This window comes from Oncorhynchus masou, chromosome 15, assembly GCF_036934945.1.
Source record: "Oncorhynchus masou masou isolate Uvic2021 chromosome 15, UVic_Omas_1.1, whole genome shotgun sequence".
Lineage (NCBI taxonomy): Eukaryota > Metazoa > Chordata > Actinopteri > Salmoniformes > Salmonidae > Oncorhynchus > Oncorhynchus masou.
The window spans coordinates 32,102,589-32,125,296 of NC_088226.1; the positions used below are offsets into that span (position 1 = coordinate 32,102,589).

General features: G+C 41.7%; 1 protein-coding gene across 6 annotated transcripts in view; it reads left to right on the top strand.

Annotated features, from left to right (window-relative positions):
- Nucleotides 1–2,100: 2,100 nt before the first annotated feature.
- LOC135556150 (cytosolic phospholipase A2-like) overlaps nucleotides 2,101–22,708 on the top strand; it is a 55,445-nt gene continuing 34,837 nt past the window's right edge. The window contains exon 1 of one of the 6 annotated variants that reach the window (XM_064989113.1): nucleotides 2,101–2,502. The gene's annotated coding sequence lies outside the window, so the exon portion shown is untranslated. Of the gene's footprint in view, nucleotides 2,503–14,753; nucleotides 15,032–21,017; nucleotides 22,321–22,708 lie in introns of those variants that run through there. The other 5 variants (XM_064989108.1, XM_064989109.1, XM_064989112.1 and 2 more) reach the window with 5 other exon arrangements.

Here is a 22,708-nt window from a genome sequence, read left to right on the forward strand (position 1 = left end):
TGGGTGCACCTCAGCCACGCTCAAGGTCCTAAACGAAATCATAACCCCCATCGATAAGAGAGAATACTGTGCAGCCGTCTTCATCGACCTGGCCAAGACTTTCGACTCTGTCAATCACCACATTCTTATCGGGAGACTCAACAGCCTTGGTCTCTCAAATTATTGCCTTGCCTGGTTCACCAACTACTTCTCTGATTAAGTTCAGTGTATCAAATCAGAGGGCCTTTTGTCCGGACCTCTGGCAGTCTCTATGGGGGTGCCACAGGGTTCAATTCTCAGGCCGACTCTCTTCTCTGTATACATCAATGATGTCCCTCTTGCTGCTGGTGATTCTCTGATACACCTCTACTCAGACGACACAATTCGGTATACTTCTGGCCCTTCCTTGGACACTGTTAACAAATCTACAGACAAGCTTCAATGCCATACAACTCTCCTTCCGTGGCCTCCAACTGCTCTTAAATGCAAGTAAAACTAAATGCATGCTCTTCAACCGATCGCTGCCCGCACCTGCCCGCCCGTCCACCATCGCTACTCTGGACGGGTCTAACTTAGAATATGTAGAAAACTACAAATACCTAGGTGTCTGGTTAGACTGTAAACTCTCCTTCTAGACTCACATTTAGCATCTCCAGTCCAAAATTAAATCTAGAATCGGCTTCCTATTTCGCAACAAAGCATCCTTCATTCTTATCACAGTGCCATCCATTTTGTCACCAAAGCCCCATAACCTACCCACCACTGCAACCTGTATGCTCTCGTTGGCTGGCCCTCGCTTCATACTCGTCGCCAAACCCACTGGCTCCAGGTCATCTACAAGTCTTTGCTAGGTAAAGCCCCACCTTATCTCAGCTCACTGGTCACCCCCATAGCCAATTCCTCTTTGGCCACCTTTCCTTCCAGTTCTCTGCTGCCATTGACTGGAACGAACTGCAAATATCACTGAAGCTGGAGACACATATCTCCCTCACTAGCTTTAAGCACCAGCTGTTAGAGCAGCTCACAGATCACTGCACCTGTACATAGCCCATCCAACTACCTCATCCCCATACTGTATTTATTTATCTTTCTCCTTTGCACCCCAGTATCTCTACTTGCACATTCATCTTATGCACATCTACTATTCTAGTGTTTATTGCTATATTGGAATTACTTCGCCACCATGTCCTATTTATTTCCTTACCTCCCGTAACTTACCTCAATTTCACACACTGTATATAGACTTTTTACTACTGTATTATTGACTGTATGTTTGTTTATTCCATGTCTAACTCTGTGTGGTTGTATGTGTCTACCTGCTTTGCTTTATCTTCGCCAGGTCGCAGTTGTAAATGAGAATTTGTTCTCAACTAGCCTACCTGGCTAAAAAAAGGTGAAATAAAAAATAACATAAATAAAAAACGATTGAGATGCTGTGGCATGACCTCAAGAAAGCAGTTCATAACAGACACCCCAAAAACATTGCTGAACTGAAACAGTTTTGTAAAGAGGAATGGTCCAAAATTCTTCCTGACCGTTGTTCAGGTCTGATCCGCAACTACAGAAAATGTTTGGTTGAGGTTATTGCTGCCAAAGGAGGGTCAACCAGTTATCAAATAACACTTTTTGTTGTGTTACAGCCTGAATTCAAAAGGGATTACATTTTTCTTCTCACCCATCTAAACACAATACCCCATAATGACAAAGTGAAAAAATGTTTTTAGAAACCTTTGCAAATGTATTGAACATGAAATTCAGAAATATCTCATTTATATACAGTAAGTATTCACACCCCTGAGTCAATACTTTGTAGAAGCACCTTTGGCTGCAATTACAGGGATTTTACCATGAGGCCAATGGTGACTTTAAAACAGTTTTTTTTAAATTATTTTTTTAAATTAAAATTTCTCGTTGTTTTCATAAATTCCTTCTTGCGGAATAAGCACAATAAAAATGCCATTGATTAAAATGTAATATCTTTTGAATTAGTTATCGACATTGACATTTTTAAATGCAGGCTTTTATTTGAAAGTTTTCTCCGTTACCATACAGAGTGACTTTGTCGTTTGCGCTGCTGGTGGAACCAAGATGGAAGCAGGGCCGCTCTTTTGGAAATTATTGCGTACCCTACGCATGTAGCGGCGTAGCCTACGGATGTAGCGGCGTACCAAGGTTACCAAAGGAATTTAAATATCTGCAGGTTACTTCTCTATCGGCGTTTCTCTGCAATTTATGTCGCCTTCTTCCATGGGACGCATTTGTGGTCAGATAAGTAACGTTAGGCTGTCCTATGACAATTTATATCATACAACCCATGCGCCACATTTCAGGTTTCGATTTGTCCCCCCAAAAGTTCTGACTTCCTTAATTATTACAGCTGGAAGTTGAGTTGCGCTACAGGGGTGAGTACGTTTATCCTGAGTCAGTGTTTAGCATCTCCTGCTCCTCGTATACAGTGGAACAGTACTTCTGCATAGGATGACATATATTTTCCTGGATTTATGAGCTGATACTGTTCTCAAGGTAAGTGGAAAAATAACTGGCATTCCTCTATGTTTCATGTTTTTTACAATACAAACACATTAGGCCTATTATGTGGGAGATAGCCTATTTTTGAATTACCTTTATGCGATTCATAAAATGATCAACCCCTGAAGATATTTGGCAAATAGTGATGTCTGATCTATCTGGGATTGATTATGCACAGCAACCTTAACCGGATGATTCCAATCTAGCAGATTCGGCTAACATGATGAGTAGGCTACTAGTGATGAGAAGTTAGGCTCTTTTTACTGTCTCGGATCTTTTCGACTCGTTCAGTAAAAATAACAAATCTTTCGACTCATTTCGTTCATTTGTGTCTAATGCCCAGAGCATGCAGTACCTCTACCCGCGAACGATGAACTGAAAACTCTAAAGAGTCATGATTCTACAAGCATCTCGTTCACATGTCGTTCATCTTAAGGGGCTTATTGTAGCTGTCATTTGTGAATGAGACTTGTAACAGTGTGCTGTAAAAACAGTACATTGGTTGATTGCTAGGCATACAAATACTACTATTTCTTGATACATTTGAAACGAGGTCTAGTTGTGACCGCAACCTGACTAGATTGTAAACAAGTCTTGGCGGAATGCATTGCTTGAACGCTCTGAACGCCTGGTTAAGAAATCATAGGGGAGGGGGGGGGGGCAAATTATAATTTCATGTAAACAAATCCGTGCACCACGATGCAATTCGATGTGTGGTACATTTACTATTGAAGAAAATCCCTTTAATAATAAGGCATAATAACTTTTGTAATGTGGCATAGACTCCACTTGAGCAGAAGCATTTTTACGATTTCCACATATGGGGAACATTTGTTAATTGCCTTTCAAAAACGCATTTCATCAAATGTTATATTATATACATGATAGAAGACATCAGCTGAATGTTTTTCAAAAGCACACAAATGACTGAAATAGTGACTACTTTGACAAACTGAGATCAATCTGGTCTTGAATTCAAAGAAAAAATAGCCCAGGCCAATGAAGCGACACACAGATTGTACCATATTAGGAGGCTATGTCAATCTGTGTGTCGCTTCATTGGCCTGGGCTATTGTATATACACACTTCATACGGAAAGTATTCAGACCCCTTGACTTTTTTCACATTTTATTTTGTTACAACCTTATTCTAAAATTGGTTAAATATCCATTAATGACAAAGCAAAAACTGTTTTTTTAGAAATGTTAGCAAATGTATAAAAAACGACAGAAATTTCACATTTATGTAAGTATTCAGACCCTTTACTATATATATTTGGCAGCGATTACAGCCTCAAGTCTTCTTGGGTATGACTACAAGCTTGGCACACCTGTATTTGGGGTTTGTCCCATTCTTCTCTGCAGATCCTCTCAAGCTCTGTCAGGTTGGATGGGGAGCGTCGCTGCACAGCAATTTTCAGATCTCTACAGAGATGTTCGATTGGGTTCAAGTCCAGGCTCTGGCTGGGTCACTTAAGGACATTCAGAGACTTGTCCCGAAGCCACTCATGCGTTGCCTTGGCTGTGTGCTTACGGTCGTTGTCCTTTTGGAATGTGAACCTTCGACCCAATCTGAGGTCCTGAGCGCTTTGGAGCAGGTTTTCATCAAGGATCTGTTAATCTTTCCCTCGATCCTGACTAGTCTCCCAGTCCCTGCCGCATGATGCTGCCACCACCATTGCTGCATCACACTTCCTTGACAAAAACATGGAGAACTTTGACAAAAGTTCACAAATAAAAAGCATATTTGTGATACCTCGTAGGGATTTCAAAGACACAAATGTTTTTGAACTCCTGGAAAGAGATCGGGGAGGTAAACGGAATAGATGCGATTGGTGCACATGGATTGGCGCACATTCAACAAATCTGTCCAAATAAGTGGACATTTGTCAAATCCATTATGATTGATTCATTGTAACAGGCCCACAAAGTGGAAAATCTGATTTCGACATATTTGGCTTTTTTCACTGGGTAATATTTAGAAGACACTTTTCAGGAAAACTGCTAACTACCATTTGTATATGCTTGTAACATAGATAGCATGCAGAAATTGGTGGTGGTAGTCCAAGTAGTTTTTAACTGTAATGCAATTGATTGATGACATGAACATGTATTGGGGTTGACATCTATACAAGCATTATAATCACATTTTTACCTCAACATAGTGTGGTTAAAAAATATGATTTAGCTGGGGGGGCAATGGTGGGCTGCCCCGGTCAACTGTAAGTGCTGTTATTGTGAAGTGGAAACGTCTAGGAGCAACAACGGCTAAGCTGCGAAGTGGTAGGTCACACAAGCTCACAGAACAAGACCGCAGAAGCGTGTAGCTCGTAAAAATCATCTGTCCTCGGTTGAAACGTCAGCACACAAACTATTTGTCAGGAGCTTCATGAAATGGGTTTCTATGGCCGAGCAGCCACACACAAGCCTAAGATCACCATGCGCAATGCCAAGCCTCGGCTGGAGTGGTGTAAAGCTCACCTCCATTAGACTGGAGCAGTGGAAACGCGTTCCCTGGAGTGATGAATCAGGCTTCACCATCTGGCAGTGCGACAGACAAATCTGGGTCTGGCGGATGCCAGGCAAACGCTATCTGCCCGAATGCATAGTGCCAACTGTAAAGTTTGATAGAGGAGGAATTATGGTCTGAGGCTGTTTTTCATTGTTCGGGCTAGGCCCTTTAGTTCCAATGAAGGGACATCTTAACAATACAGCATACAATGACATTCTAGACAATTCTGTGCTTCCAACTATGAGGCAAGAGTTTGTGGTAGGCGCTTTCCTGTTTCAGCATGACAATGCCCCTGTGCACAAGTCGAGGTCCATACAGAAATAGTTTTGTCAAGATCAATGTGGAAGAACTTGACTGGCCTGCACAGAGCCGTGACCTCAATCACATCGAACACCTTTGCGATGAATTTTGGTAATGTAGTGTATTCTCTGTGTCAACCCCTTGTCAGTTGAATTATGATGTATTTGCGTTTTGTTCCTGTACCTTAAATATCAGTTCATTTTTAAGTTGAGAATTTATAGGACAGTCTGTTTTTTCTTTTCAGTTAAGTTATCCATTTTGTCTATTTTAAAGCACGTTTTGGTTTATTTCCTCTTGTAATTATTTGTATTTTTGAAAATTGAGAATAAAACCCCTACTGGTTTGCACCCTATCTCAGAGTTTCTCATTGCCTCCATGGTCATCCCTAATAGTGTTATTCAATTCAAAATGTATTGGCTAGATATTTCACCTGTTGTACATGGCATGCGTGAATGTCTGACTGAAAATGTTTTTTTGAGCCTGCTTTGAGCCATAACTCATCCTTTATTAGGTTAACTGCGTGATATTGAGAATCCTCACGGCCAAGTGAGGAATCTTGTAGTGTGTGACCCCGTCGCGGCCACACAATTTAGTGTGCGCACCCCTACGTTGGCAAGACAAAAAACCACAGGAGTTGTTTAATGTGAGAGGCTCAACAATGTTAGAATTTTGAAAGTTAGCCTGGCTTTACAAAATTCAAATCTTGATTTCAACCTGGCCTGAATGTACAATTTACTTCAGTTTGTCGTCACATTCTGCAATTGGCTTGTGAGTCTACGTCATCCGATCTAGGCTTTGTCAGTTGCAGCATTGTGTTTGATCTGCACATGTGCCAGCACCAGCATCCCTCTTACAATATGCAGGTGTGAAGTGAATTTGGAAAAGTATCCATTTTTAGAAATAGTTTCACATACAAACTTTAGGAATCAAATAGGATTCCCAAAACGAACATGGTCGCAGTGGTAGAATGTTTATTTTGATTGATGTTTTTATTCCTTTATCAAAAACCCATCAGATAGCCTGATTTCATAAATGACATGTAAACAGGATTATTAGGAAATCATCTGGTTTAAATCAAACCATTATATTAATCTGACTGCATAATCAGTGCCGGCCGTGTTCCTATTGGTCAGTCACTGGGATCGGCTCATAATACCAGCCACACTACATGATAAAGGCTAAATTTTTGACACTGACAGAACTTTGTTGGAGCCTATGACCACACCTAGTGGTACTTAAGTGGCAGACCAAGACCTTGTCACACTGAACAAGCCAAAGACCAGGGCCGGACTGGGACAATAATTCGTCCCTTCCATTTTATCCACACAAGCCTACGTCACTGCACGTGGCGCCTTCTTCACCATACTGTCTGTGTGGTGGACCATTTCAGTTTGTCAGTGATGTGTACGCAGAGGAACTTCTCCACTGCTGTCCCGTCAATGTGGATAGGGGGGTGGTCCCTCTGCTGTTTCCTGAATTCCACAATCAGCTCCTTTGTTTTGTTGACTTTGGGTGAGAGGTTATTTTCCTGGCACCACACTCCCAGGGCCCTCACCTCCTTCTGTAGGCTGTCTTCATCATTGTTGGTAATCAGGCCTACTACTGTTGTGTCATCTGCAGACTTGATGATTGAGTTGGAGGCGTGTGTGGCCACGTAGTCATGGGTGAACAGGGAGTACAAGAGGGGGCTGAGCACGCATCTTTGTGGGGCCCCTGTGTTGAGTATCAGAAAAGTGGAGGTATTTTTTTCCTACCTTCACCACCTGGGGGTAGCCCGTCAGAAAGTCCAGGACCCAGTTGCACAGAGTGGGATTCAGACCCAGGGCCTCAAGCTTAATAATGAGCTTGTAGGGTACTATGGTGTTAAATGCTGAACTATAGTCAATGAATAGCATTCTAACATAGGTATTCCTATTGTCCAGATGGAATAGGGCAGTGTGCAGTGTTATGGCGATTACATCGTCTGTGGATCTATTGGGGCCGTAAGCAAATTGAAGTGGTTCTACGGTGTGAGGTAAGGTAGTGGTGATATGATCCTTGACTAGTCTCTTAAAGCACTTCATGATGACAGAAGTGAGTGCTACGGGGCTACGGTTCAGTTACCTTTGCTTTCTTAGGTACAGGAACAATAGTGGACATCTTGATGCATGGGGGGACAGTAGACTGGGATAGGGAGAGATTGAATATGTCCATAAACACTCCAGCCAGCTGGTACTCATGCTCTGTGGATGCGGCTCGGGATGCCGTCTGGGCCGGCAGCCTTGCGAGGGTTAACACACTTAAATGTCTTACTCACGTTGGCCATGGAGAAGGAGAGCCCACAGTCCTTGGTAGCGGTCCCTCGTCTTTGGCACTGTGTTATCCTCAAAGAGGGTGAAGAAGGTGTTTAGCTTGCCCGGAAGCAAGACGTCGGTTTCCGTGACGTGGTTGGTTTTCCTTTTGTAGTCCGTAATTGTCTGTAGACCCTGCCACTGACTGGCGAGACATGGTCCGTCTCATATGTTTTAACCACCTCATGTTTAAAACAAATACAATTTGAGTTGATTTAATTTATTATTATAGTGTCATGCATCATTAGGATGGCCATCCCACATGGCCTATAAGATACTACATTTGTTGTAGCAAAATAAAATAATCATGCCTATATAGGCACACATACATATACTGAACAAAATATAAACTCAACATGCAACAATTTTCTGAGTTACAGTTCATATAAAGAAATCAGTCAATTTAAATAAATTCATTAGGCCCAACTCTGTGTCACGGATTCCCCCGGGATTGCTGCTCATTCCGTGCACCAGCTCCGGAGGTCTACATCACTGGTCTCTAGGCGTCACTAAACTGTTTCATTACACCCATCAGGTTTCCATTCCCCCTGTTAAGTAATTGTATATATGTGTCTTCTGTTCACCATTGTTTTGTCATTTATTGTTCCCATGTCCGTTGGTCTCGTGAGTACCTGTGCTTTGTTGTTTTGGCTTTCGTGCTATGTGGATTGTGTACTCATTATTACGGGTCTTGTCCCGTGTATTTATTAGAGATTTAACCTCCCTCTTTTTTTTGGGTTACATCCCTGTGTTTTTGTGTACGTGTTTGTTTTGGGCTTAGTCCCAAGCCTTTCATGGCATGTTGTAATTTTGGGTGGAGTATTAAACCCCCCCCTCCCCCTTTACGTATTCCTGTGCCTGTCGCCAATCATTTATACAACGTGACACTATGGGCTTCACATGATTCGGTCTAATGTAGCAAAAGTTGAAATTGTGTTTTTTACATTGGATAAAAGTAGAGACTCAGAGCTAGAAAATGGTACACTGCTCAAAAAAATAAAGGGAACACTTAAACAACACAATGTAACTCCAAGTCAATCACACTTCTGTGAAATCAAACTGTCCACTTCGGAAGCAACACTGATTGACAATACATTTCACATGCTGTTGTGCAAATGGAATAGACAACAGGTGGAAATTATAGGCAATTAGCAAGACACCCCCAATAAAGGAGTGGTTCTTCAGGTGGGGACCACAGACCACTTCTCAGTTCCTATGCTTCCTGGCTGATGTTTTGGTCACTTTTGAATGCTGGCGGGGCTTCCACTCAAGTGGTAGCATGAGACTGAGTCTACAACCCACACAAGTGGCTCAGGTAGTGCAGCTCACCCGGGATGGCACATCAATGCGAGCTGTGGCAAGAAGGTTTGCTGTGTCTGTGTCATACAGGCACGTGAAGGCCACACACAGTACTGAGCCTAATTTTGACTTGTTTTAAGGACATTACATCAAAGTTGGATCAGCCTGTAGTGTGGTTTTCCACTTTAATTTTGAGTGTGACTCCAAATCCAGACCTCCATGGGTTGATACATTTGATTTCCATTGATAATTTTTGTGTGATTTTGTTGTCAACACATTCAACTATGTAAAGAAAAAAGTATATAAGAATATTTCATTCAGATCTAGCATGTGTTATTTTTAGTGTTACCTTTATTTTTTTGAGCAGTGTATATCATACACTACAGTTGAGGAACAATGGGAAAGTAAGTTGATAAACATTTAACCTCAATTTTGAGCAAATGGACCTTGAATATTTTGATACCTACTGGAGAGCTCTTCTTTGTCTACACCCATTCAGCATCGTTTACACCATTTTTAAGTTTTAGCTCCACCAATCTCTTTCAGGATTCACATGAGGCTATGTACTAAACAACCAGAGATTTCAAGACTAAAGGTTGGCTTATACTACAGGTGTATTTGTAAATTTCATCTGGAGTGCCAGAGTGTTGTCTGGATGTTTGTAAACTCAGAGCGTTGTCAGATTGTCCATTTGTAAATTCAGAGTGTTTCGCTCTTGGAGCGTTGTTAGGTCAGAACACTCGGAACAACCTTACTTTCCGGCCAGAGCATCCAGTGTGCGCTCTGGCCGAATAGTAAGGTTAATCCGAGCGTTCTGATCTAACAGCAGTCAAACGCCCAAGCTAACTGGTTAACGTTTGCTAGCTACCATTTTACTCGCCCTAGCAGTAGCAGAGCTGGTTAAGCTGTTTTTATGTTATCCAGAGCGTTGGTGACTGCAACTGTGCTGCTGGAAACAATTTAATTAAAACATTTTTGCCAACGTTTACTGACACCGGCCATATTCAAAAGGTGTTGAGAGTTCGTAAATTCATCAGTTATTCTGCGCTCTGGCTCACTCAGATGAGAGTGCTCTGAAATTGGAATAGATAGCCAGAGTGAATTTACCAGCTATGTCTATCGACAGTTGTCGCAGTGACATCATAAACCTTGTGTTGAAATAGTGACTACCATAGCAGAGTCTTTTGTTTAGACATGTAGCTAGCTAGGTAAACAATTAACCATTATCCCAACTCATAACATTTACTGCCCTGCATGTATCTGCAGGTAGCTAACCAACCATGTTCAATTTTAGCGAGCTAACATTAGGCTCTAACGAGCAATGCAAATGCTTCTGAGATACAAATAATATTGCTACACAGATCATACACGTGGTGTTAGCTAGCTAGCCAGCCAGCTAACGTTAGCTGGCTAGCTAACAACAGCACACTTCAACTTGAAATTAAAATTACTTTCTAACAAAATTAGAAACGTATAATATCTGAAAATTTAGCTTGCTAGTCTCTTACATGGATGGACGCTTCTCCCTTACTGTCACAGATGCTATGGTTGCCCTTAGTTTGAAGATGTAATCCAGAGGCAGGTGTTTTACAATGGCCTTCTGTGTGTTTTCTTTTTGATTCCGTCTGCATATTTGCAATCAAACGCCAGAATTTTCTCCTTAGCTATCATACTCTCATTCCACTGATTTCAAAACTCGGTCCTCCAGAAAGTGGAGAGCAACACTTAAGCACTTTTACTAGGTGATATCTTTCAAAAAGCCGTGTTAAAAAGGATTACCTACACATACTGACCAGCTCATAATACATGGCAGACCAATCCGACCTCATCTCTCAGCATGTCCAGCCCACTCATTATCTCAGCCAATCATGGCTAGAGGGAAGGTTGCTGCCTTTCTGTGGCAAAACCAACTAGGCTGGTAATTTAACAATTGTATTTACAGATGGCATACAAGTTTTGTATAAAGGCGCATAAAAGTTCACATGTTCCAGAAGGCATTTCTGCCCAAAATCGCATTTTGATTTTAAAAAAACTTTGTTCAAATGTCTCTCCTGTGAAGAAGTGACACGCGACATACGTCTAGCTTCCTGAAACGAGTTACATGGGCATCTGTTGGTCACAGATGGTAGGGGAATGGATCATAAAACATGTCAGTATCTGGTGAGACCATCATTTGCCTCATACAGTGTGGCACATCTTCTTCGCATAGTTGATAAGGCTGTGGATTGTGGCCTGTGGAATAATGTCCCACTCCTTTTCAATGGCTGTGCAAAGTTGCTGGATATTGGTGGGAACTGGAACACGCTGTCATACACGTCGATCAAGAACATCCCAAACGCATGACATGTCTGGTGAGTATGCAGGTCATGGAAGAACTGGGACATTTTCAGCTTCCAGGAATTGTGTACAGATCCTTGCGACACGGGCCCGTGCATTACCATGCTGAAACATGAGGTGATGGCGGCGGATGAAGGGCATGACAATGGGCCTCAGGATCTCGTCAATGGACTCTGTGCATTCAAATTGCCATCGATACAATGCAATTGTGTTTGTTGTCCGTAGCTTATGCCTGCCCATACCATAAGCTTACCATCACCATGGAACACTGTTCACAACATTGACATAAGCAAACTGCTCGCCCACACGACGCCATACACGTGGTCTGCGGTTGTGAGGCCGGTTGGAGGTACTGCCAACCATTAAACGTTAAATTCACTGGCAACAGCTTTGGTAGAGCTGTTTCCTGCAGTCAGCCATTTGCACCCTCCCTCAAAACGTGAGCCATCTGTGGCATTTTGTTTTATGAAGAAACTGCACATTTTAGTGGCCTTTTATTGTCCCCAGCCAAGGTGCACCTGTGTAATGATCATGCTGTTTAATCAGCTTCTTGATAAGCCACTCCTGTCAGGTGGATTTATTATCTAAGCAAAGGAGAAATGCTCACTATCAGGGATGTAATGTGCATAAAATTTGAGAGAAATATATTTTTTTGTGCATATGGATCATTTCTGGGATCCTCTATTTTAGCTCATGAAACATGGGACCAACACTTAACATGTTGTGTTTATATTTTTGTACAGTGTATATATAAACATACAGTGCCTTGCGAAAGTATTCGGCCCCCTTGAACTTTGCGACCTTTTGCCACATTTCAGGCTTCAAACATAAAACTGTATTTTTTTGTGAAGAATCAACAACAAGTGGGACACAATCATGAAGTGGAACGACATTTATTGGATATTTCAAACTTTTTTAACAAATCAAAAACTGAAAAATTTCTCTTTGTTTGAAGCCTGAAATGTGGCAAAAGGTCGCAAAGTTCAAGGAGGCCGAATACTTTCGCAAGGCACTGTATGTTCATACTGCAGTGAAAAATAATTGAAAAAGCAATTCAAGATGACAGCTTATTTTTTCACATTTACAATTATGTCAAAACACCACAGGAGGTACAACACACCATTATAACTATAGCTCTAGCCATTTTGTTTGCCTTCACTCTGTGCTTATTCTTGTTCTCTGCCTGTCTGCTTAAAGTGGAACTGACAGTGTTTTAGCAACCTGAAATATCATTGAAATCTGTTCATATACAACCCCAGGAAGAATATGACACCTTTATTTTCTTGTTTTTCTGACAAGCGAGCACTGAGATGGTCATTTTCACATTACCATAAATTCATAGAATGTTTTGGAAAGATTTATGCTAATGCGTTTGTGGAAATTCTATAACAATACTGTAGAGTGGGAAAACGGCCGTGTGTTTGGACAATTAATAGACACTGACGTAAATAAAACCTAATAAAAACATCTCTTGTCCAGGACCGGTGTCTACGAAGACCGGTGGGCCATAGCCATTCAGAGCTACAGTAGGCCCATATGCAAATAAGACATTTACCACAGGGGCCTGCAATCATTCACTTTGAACTGGGCTGTGTTTACAGGCAGTAGCACCACCATGACTTTAGATAATTAGAATGCGTTCGCCAAAAGCCTCAAAATACACCTGAATGGATTTCTGCAAATATGTAAATACCACTGGAGTCCTCTTTCATTTAGGAAATTCAGACCTATTCATCAAACAACCATGAAAAGATAGGCTCTCTCCCTCAGTTTCCTATGCACATCCACAACAACAAGATCAACAACTAATGCGAGCCAGAGCGAGATGAGCTAAAATGTAATGAGGGAACACTAGATAAACACTCTCAAATGTTTTCAGCCAATTGGCCTTCAGAATTGCATTAATAAACAATGGGGGAATTGAAGCCTGCTCGTCCTTCTGCGGCTTGCCTTCCCATGCATGCTTGTCCCAACCCACATTTTGACAATTGAATGGGAACTTGCCTGTCTGCCTGCCAAATACATTTGATCGACAACTAGAAAAAATGCTAACGTTTGATAAATCATTCAAGTTCAGCATAGCTAGCAACCCATACCCAAACGGCCCATACCGTTTTAATTGTATAATAATTGTTTTATTCAAAAAAATATGGCCCTTTTTATAATGTCCATTTATGTACATAAGATGCTGTATATAGCATTTTAACATATTAAAACAAAAGAAGAGATGCATTATTTTGTCCAGCCTTTGCTGCTATGCTTACAGATGTGCATAAGTAGCCACCTAGCTTTGCACACTTGGCATTCTCTCAACCAACTTCATGAGTTGCACCTGAGTGCATTTCCAATTAACAGTTAATTTGGGGATTGTCTTTGCTTCTTAACCTTTTCACACATACCAACAAATGGGTGTGGTCATTCTATATCGGTCCCTGTTGTGTAAGATCAAACCGGTGTGATTAGAACGCTTATTTAGAACATCCATTTTCGATTGACGCAACAATCAGCATTTTGAGCTGGCAACACTTTTTATCACAAACATTTTACACAAACATGGTCCTTACAAAGTTATGCCCAGAATGTGACCAGTTTATTTTTGAATGCAATGTTCAGACATTCACAGAAGTAGCTACAGCATAACACAATCATCCAAACCGGAAAATGTAGGCTACAGTTATCCAAGCACTAACTGAAGAAAGATTGAAGTAACACAAGCGTTATATAACTCTCGGCTGACAAACTACAATATGAATTAGCTTTTTGTTGGCGTGTTAACTGTCCTGTTGTGTAATAATCACATTTTGGAACAGTGAGTGCATTCTGACATCTCGTACGTAAAACAACTCTCGCTGGGGCGACTGTTAGAGATATCTGGAACTCACATGTGAAAAGGTTAATGCGTTTGATGCATTAGTTGTTTAATGTGTCAGTTGTGTTGTGACAAGGTAAGGGTGTTATACAGAAGATAGCCCTATTTAGTAAAATACCAAATCCATATTATGGCAAGAATGGCTCAAATAAGCAAAGAGATCCGACAGTCCGTCGTTAGTTTAACTACACCTAAGCCAGGCAGAGTTCAAGTAACAGACACATCTCAACATCAACTGTTCAGAGGATACTGCGTGAATCAGGCCTTCATGGTTGAATTGCTGCAGAGTAACCACTACTAAAGGACACCAATAATAAGAAGAGACTTGCTTGGGCCAAGAAATACGAGCAATGAACATTAGACCAGTGGAAATCTGTCCTTTTTGATCTGATGAGTCCAAATATGAGATTTTTTTTGTTCCAACCACTGTGTCTTTGTGAGACGCTGAGTAGGTGAACGGATGATCTCCGCATGTGTGGCTCCCACTGAATCATGGAGGAGGAGGTGTTATGGTGTGGGTGCTTTGCTGGTGACACTATGGGTAATTTATTTAGAAGTCAATGTACACTTAACCAGCATGGCTACCTCAGCATTCTGCAGCGATACGTCATTCCATCAGGTTTGCGCTTAGTAGGACTATCATTTGTTTTTTAATAGGACAACGACCCAAAACACGCCTCTAGGCTGTGCAAGGGCTATTTGACCAAGAAGGGGAGTGATGGAGTGCTGCATCAGATGACCTGGCCGCCACAATCACCTGACCACAACCCGGTTGTGATGATTTGGGATGAGTTGGACTGCAGAACAAAAGAAAAGCAGCCAACAAGTGCTCAGCATATGTAGGAACTTCTTCAAGAATATTGGAAAAGCATTACAGGTGAAGCTGGTTGAGAAAATGAAAAGTGTGCATATGATTCCATATATGGTATTTCATATGTTTGACGTATTCACTATTCTATAATGTAGAAAATAGTTTTTTTTTTAAATAAGTAAACTTCAATGAGTAGGCGTGTCCAAACCTTTGACTGGTACTTTATATAAACAAGATGTTTTTGTGGGTTTTTAATTTTTACCAGCCCACCCAACATAAATGGTCCAATCTGCCCCTGGCCAAGACGTCCAAAGATTGTTTCCAACTTTAGAATTCGCCAACAACGTGGACATTTTAAAATCACTTCTAAAATCACACAGTCCATGCGGGCCTTAAGCAGATTAAAAAAGGGGGAGAGGCTGTTTTTATAGTTTGTGAGGAATCTATATGAGCTACCTGAACACTGCGAGTTTGGCATTACAAATGGCTAACAAATAAGGGACAGGATTGTGATTGGCATTATGGACAGTGATGTTTCACAAACGCTACAACTGGAGCCTGACACTGGAGAAGGCGATTGAAATTGCATGCCAGTCAGAGCAAATAAAGAAGCAGCACACAGACGTGCGCCGGAGCCCATAATGAAGTTGACGAGGTGAGACACAAACCACAGCGTTACAAACATTCTAAAAATAATACAGGCGGCCAGGGCAAACAGTTCAAGCAAAAGAGTCAAAATAGGGAAATTGCTCACGTTGTAAAAGCAGCCATGATGACAGTAAAAATTGTCCAGCGCGCAATAAAAGATGCTGGTAGTGTAACAAAATGGGGCACTGTGAGATTGCATGCAAAACAAAAATGGTCGATGAAATAACTGAAGAAAATGAAGAAGAAAAGCAAATGACATTATTTTCTGGTCAATTACAAGGCCATCTGATTCTGATGAGTCATGCTGAGCTCCCAGTGAATGACACACGTAAAGTTGACACAGATATTACAGTGATGTCTTCGAGCAAGTAATAGAGCTTGCCACAGTGCCCTCAGCTGGTCAACACTGAACAAGGCTTCTGCAGCCCAGGTGGCAGATTGATTGCGTGGGAAAATTCCAAACCACAACCGAGCAAAACATAATAAAAGTACAAATTCTGGATCTTTGTGACCATATACAAGCAGAACTGTTGCATGCCAGATGGATTTGATCCTCAGAGGAGACGAGATCAATGCAGATGTGTTACGGAACTGTGAACCAGTTAAGATTGATTTAGGCTGGATGCAGTCCCCTATTCTCTGACTTCGCCACTCAGAATTCCTTTTCCACTCGTTCCAAAAGCGGTGGAAGAATTGGACAGAATAGAAAGAAATTACATCATTGAGGATGTCACCGAGCCTACTGATTGGTGTGCTCACATGGTGCTGGTGATGAAGAAGAATTGTCAAAGTGAGAACATGCATGGACCTAAAACGACTCAACAAAGCAGTGAAGCGGGAGAGGTTCATCTTACCCAACTTGGAGGAACATCATTTGTCAACGTATCGTGACAAGGAATCTACGTGGAAAATACATTGGATTTGAAAAAGTAATCAATGTAGACTGTTGTTTTGACGGTGAACTTTCAACCACAGGAATATGTCATCACTGTAACCAATTTAACATTTCTTTATTCAATTTTTATTTAACCAGGTAGGCCAGTTGAGAACAAGTTATCATTTACAACTGCGACCTGGCCAGGATAAAGCAAACAGTGCGACAAAAAACACAACAGAGTTACACATGGGATAAACAAACATACGGTCAATAACACAATAGAAACATCTATGTACAGTGTGTGCAAATGTAGTAAGATTAGGGAGGTAAGGCAATAAATAGGCCATAGTGGTGAAATAATTACAATTTAGCATTAACACTGGAGTGATAGATGTGCAGATGATGATGTGCAAGTGGAGATACTGGGGTGCAAAAGAGCAAAAATTAAATATCAATATGCGGATGAGGTATTTGGGTGTGCTATTTACAGATGGGCTGTGTACAAGTACAGTGATCGGTAAGCTGCTCTGACTGCTGATGCTTAAAGTTAGTGAGGGAGATATTTGCAATTCGTTCCAGTCATTGGCAGCAGAGAACTGGAAGAAAAGGCAACCAAAGCAGGTGTTGGTTTTGGGGATGACCAGTGAAATATACCTGCTGGAGCGAGTGCTACCTGTGGGTATTGCTATGGTGACCAGTGAGCTGACATAAGGTGGTGCTTTACCTAGCAAAGACTTATAGATGACCTGGAGCCAGTGGGTTTGGTAACAAATATGTAGCGAGGGCCAGCCAACGAGGTCGCAGTGGTGGGTAGTATATGAGACTTTGGTGACAAAACGGATGGCACTGTGATAGCAAATTAGATGTAGTCTGAGTAGAGTGTTGGAGACAATTTTGTAAATGACATTGCCGAAGTCAAGTATCGGTAGGATAGCCAGTTTTACGGAGGTATGTTTGGCAGCATGAGTGAAGGAGGTTTTGTTGCGAAATAGGAAGCCGATTCTAGATATATAATTTTGGATTTTGGGGGGGCAAGTTGCTGCGGGGTGCAGGGCTGTTGGCCGGGGTAGCCAGGTGGAAAGCATGGCCTGCTGTAGAAAATGCTTATTGAAATTCTCAATTATCGTAAATTTATCAGTGGTGACAGTGTTTCCTTGCCTCAGTGCAGTGGGAAGCTGGGATGAGGTGCTCTTATTCTCCATGGACTTTACGGTGTCCCAAAACTTTTTGGAATTAGTGCTACAGGATGCAAATTTCTGCTTGAAAAAGCTAGCCTTAGCTTTCCTAACTGTATATTGGTTCCTGACTTCCCTGAAAAGTTGCAAATCGCGGGGGCTATTTGATGCTAATGCAGTACGCCACAGGATGTTTTTGTGCTGGTCAAGGGCAGTCAAGTCTGGAGTGAACCAAGGACTATATCTGTTCTGCTAATATCTGCAATGCTAAGCATATCCCAGGTTAGGTCACCGAACAGTACGAACTCTGAAGATAGATGGTGAGCCATCAATTCACATATGGTGTCCAGGGCACAGCTAGGGGCTGAGGGGGGTCTATAACAAGCGGTAACCGTGAGAGACTTATTTCTGGAAAGGTGGATTTTTAAGAGTAGAAGCTCAAGCTGTTTGGGCACAGACCTGGATAGCCTTCAGAGTTCTGTCAAACTATCTCTGCAGTAGATTGCAACTCCGCCCCCCCCTTGGTTGGCGGAGTGTGCTAAAGCAGTGAATAAAACACATTTATGGAGGGGGCTTGTGATGTTAATATGCATGAAGCCAAGGCTTTTACGGTTACAGTAGTCAATAAATGAGAACGCCTGGGGAATAGGTGTAATGCTGGGGCTCCAGGACCTGGGTTAACCTCTACATCACCGTAGAAAGAGTAGAATAAGGGTACGGCTAAAGGCTATAAGAACTGGTCGTCTAGTGTGTTGGGAACAGAGAATAAAAGGAGCAGAATTCTGGGCGTGGTAGAATAGTTTCAAGGAATAATGTACAGACAAGGGTATGGTAGGATGTGAGTACACTGGGGGTAAACCTAGGCATTGAGTGACGATGAGAGAGCTTGCATCTCTGGAGACACCAGCTAAGCCAGGTGAGGTCTACCCATATGTGGGGTGTGTGACAAAAGAGCTATCTAAGGCATGTTGACCTGGACTGGGGGCTCTACAGTGAAATAAAACAATAATAACTAACCGAAACAGCAGTAGACAAGGCATATTGATATTAGAGAGAGGCATGTGGAGCCGAGTGAACATGGGGTCCAATGAGCAGCAATAGGTGAGTCAGGGTGTCGTTAAGTCGTCGCTATTATGCTAGGTGAACGGGAGGCACAGCGTTCAGAAAGCTAGCGAGCCGGGGCTAGAAGATGGGTCTTCGGCGACAGCGTAACGGAAAAGCCTGTTGAAACCACATCGGACGATTACGTCAGCAGACCAGTCATGATGGATTGGAAGGGCTCCGTGTCGGCAATAACGGGTTCAGGCCAATTGGCAAAAGAGGTATTGTAGCCCACGAATTAGCGGGTATACCTCTTCGGCTAGCCGGCAGATGGGCCTTGCTCAAGGCTAGCCCACTTTTTCAGTGGGTGAATAATCTCGTTGATCAACGTCTCGTCCAAATATAAACAAAATGTCCACTTTGAAATTACGTGGTGTGACCAGTGGGACATGGCTAACCTAGCAATGAGTGCTAGAAGACAGAAGCTCTGTGGACTGCATGTTAAGTTCAGGGCAGTAACCCGAGTTTTAGTGAGGTCCAGAAAACTCCTCAGAAATTATTTGAAAGTTGAAGCTCGATACGGTTACATATCAGGATTTTTTTTTTTTACAATATCTAAATATTATTTCAGAGCTAGTTGGCTGTACCTCCACCAAAACTCCAGCACTTTTCCTTCATAGCTTGTTGTCCATCTTTTTACATAGGGAAGCAATTTGTTTTCAGCTCTTATTTCCATGACTGATCAAAACTCTCTCTTCCCTCTGTAGCAGACATATGGTGAGCAATAAGTTTGGAACATCGAATCGCAATAAATATAGAATCGTGAGAATCGCAATACATATCGTATCGGCAGCAAAGTATCGTGATAATATCGTAACTTGATGTCCCTGGTAATTCTCTGCCCTACTGGCCATGTAAAATGTTATTATTTTATCTTCATTTTTGTCATTGACTTTCATTTGGATCAATGTCAGGGCATTTAGGTTAGTTAAATGCTATTGTGTCCCGCCACTCTATGAGCAGAGGGATACCTTAACATAATAACACAAGTGTTCCAACATGGCATATTACTGCATGTTAGTTACTGGTATGTCTGTGAAAGGAGTTTGGAATATGATGTTAAAATAGAGAGAAATAGAGTCTACATTCTTTGACCATGGCTTTGTGCTTAGGAACATAAAAATGCAGTCATGATATTCTCATTTAAATGTGATCAACCATTATTGTTATTCCATTCCAATAATGATGCCAGTAGTTATTAAGCACATTGGCACTGCTTTCTTTAATGTCCCTGGCAGCTAAAGAACCAGAAGACCACTCAGTAGTGGCAGAGCGTCAAGCCCTGCTGTGTCTGTGTTCCTGTCCAATCTGCTCAGCTCTTATTGCTTTGTGGATCATTCAGAAATATGGTGCATATGCAGGTCACCACGTCGCAGACCGAACAAGCTCATTCAAAACAAGGACCATCCATTCAAACTACGTGACCAGCACTGCGAACACACACACCCACAATACGTGCATGAACTGCTCACAGAAATGCTACGCTTCATTGAACAAGTGAGAACTGAGGAAAGCCTTTTAGCCACACTGGGCTTGTGAGACACACACGTGAGGTAACACACACACACAACATTATTAAACTGTGGTAGCATCTTTTACTTCGCTGCGTCACATAGGCCTCTCTCACACTCACACACACACACACACACACACACACACACACAGAGAGGCCTATCTCAGTCCTGTGGCTTTAGCACACTTCCTCTCTCCCCGGTCCTACATTCACTACAGTAGTTGCTAACCAGTTACACAGTTATTTCAAGGCATTATTTTAGTATTTGCATCATCACTGTTGTAGTAAACCTGACCAGCTCCCGAGTAGCGCAGCGGTCTAAGGCACTGCATCTCAGTGCTAGAGGTGCATCTTGAGGCCCCAAAACCGGCTGTGATTGGGAGTCCCATAGGGCGGTGCACAATTGGCACAGCTTTGGCCGGTGTAGGCCGTCATTGTAAATAAGAATTTGTTCTTAACTCACTTGCCTAGTTAAATAAAGGTTAAGTAAAAGATCTACCATTTCACACACCAGCACAAATCATTTTTTCACTAACTGCCAGTCTGTAGGATGCTACCACACCATCCCTTACATCAGTGGTATACAAATTCGGGGTTTTTGGTGGAACTGCAGTGGGGTCACCAAAGTAAAAGTAAATACAAGCATTTTTTTTTCTTTACAAAAATGTATGAGTACAGATTTTTGTATGGAATGATATGCAAACATTTTGGAGAAAGAACATTTGAAATGTACAATATTATTGAGTACATTTATTTACTGTTTTCTTTTTATTTTGATAAGAGATTATTTGGTTATTTGTTGATGTAAAAAATATAAATTTACCAACTCCAATGTTGTGTCATTAGATTTGGGGTGGGGTGGGGTCGCAAGAAATTATTGAGAAAAGAATGGGTCCCCGCAGAAAAAGTTTGAATACTGCCTTACATAATGATTCTCTGTGCGTCACCAGTCTCGATGCTACCACAACATCCCTTACATCAGCCAAACTCAACTTGCGGACCGCGGTCAGGGTTCCGGACTCAGAGAAGGGTCAATCCGGGTTGCATTTTGTTATATAAATACATCATTTTTTTAGACATCTTTTAAAAAAAAAACTACCTGGCTCAGCGGCCACTTGTTCTCGCTCTCTCCCGAAGCAACGCCCACTGCTAGTGCCAGTCTAATCCAATCGCGTGGTTATATGCAAATACAAGAGGCCGCGTCTTACCCAATCACATTAATCCAAATAACCTCCGTTGAACCTTGGGACAAGCAGGCAGAAAGAAACAGAAAGATTAGACTGCAGTTCAACTGTAGATTAAAGGAGTTTAGTTACCAGTATCTTTGTTAATATAGCTTGTTTAAAAAAAAAAAAGTGAGTTGACTCTGAAAACCGTATATTCAAAGTTGAGTGGACGAAACAGTATTTATTCATTCTGCCGCAACTAGCACAAAACCAATGTGCCTGATATGCAGTGAGTCCAAAGCTCTCATGAAAAGTGTCAATGTTAAGCGCCATTATGACACCAGGCATAGTAAATTTGATCAGATGTATCCCCTGAACACGGAAGTGAGAACAAACAAGGTTAACCAACTCAAATCTCAATATGAGAGGTCCAACAAAGTCCTTGTCAATCCCTGAAAGCCCAAGAACTTGCAATGGAGTGTTCACTGAGTATAGTTTCGGTTTTGGGGGAAGAAAATACAAAATTCAGATGCTGAGATGGTAAAGAATGAATGTGTGAACTTGCTGACACCTTGCTTGGAGGTAAATAAAAAGGTGAGTTTAGGGAAGGCCATACAGATCCCTCTGTCAGATTCCACAGCAATTAGCAGAACTGAAATATTAGCTGAATATTTAACTTCAAAACTTGATGAGGCCATTCAGTATGCACCATGCAGTTCATTAGTTCTGGGTGAATCAACAAATAACACTAATGCCCAGCTTCTTGTGTTTTTCAAATTTGATAACGAAACAAAGAGGAATTCTGTGAGGAGTTGTTGGGCTTTCTAAATTTAGAAGCACACACACGGGAAGAAGATATGCAGTACCAGTCAAAGGTTTGGACACACCTACTCATTCAAGGGTTTTTCTTTATTTTGGGCCATTTAGGAGGAAATTAAAGCTTTCTAATCAGAGCAAAAGAGTGTAAAGGCAACTAAATTTTCTGAGTTTTTGTAAGATGAGGAGAAGATGGAAACAGTTGCATTTTTGACAGACATTACATCACACCTTAATCAACTGAATGTTAAGCTGCAAGGACGGGACAACAGTGTGTGATTATCATAACAGCAGTCCGGACTTTCCAGATGAAATTGGATGTTGCACATGTTTACATTTGAAATAAGTTCTAATTAATTCAAATTCTTAGTCTCATTTAATGTATTTAGTGTACATTTTAGATGGCAACGTGTTTCCTAAGTCGTAGACGACTGTTTGTTACTATCC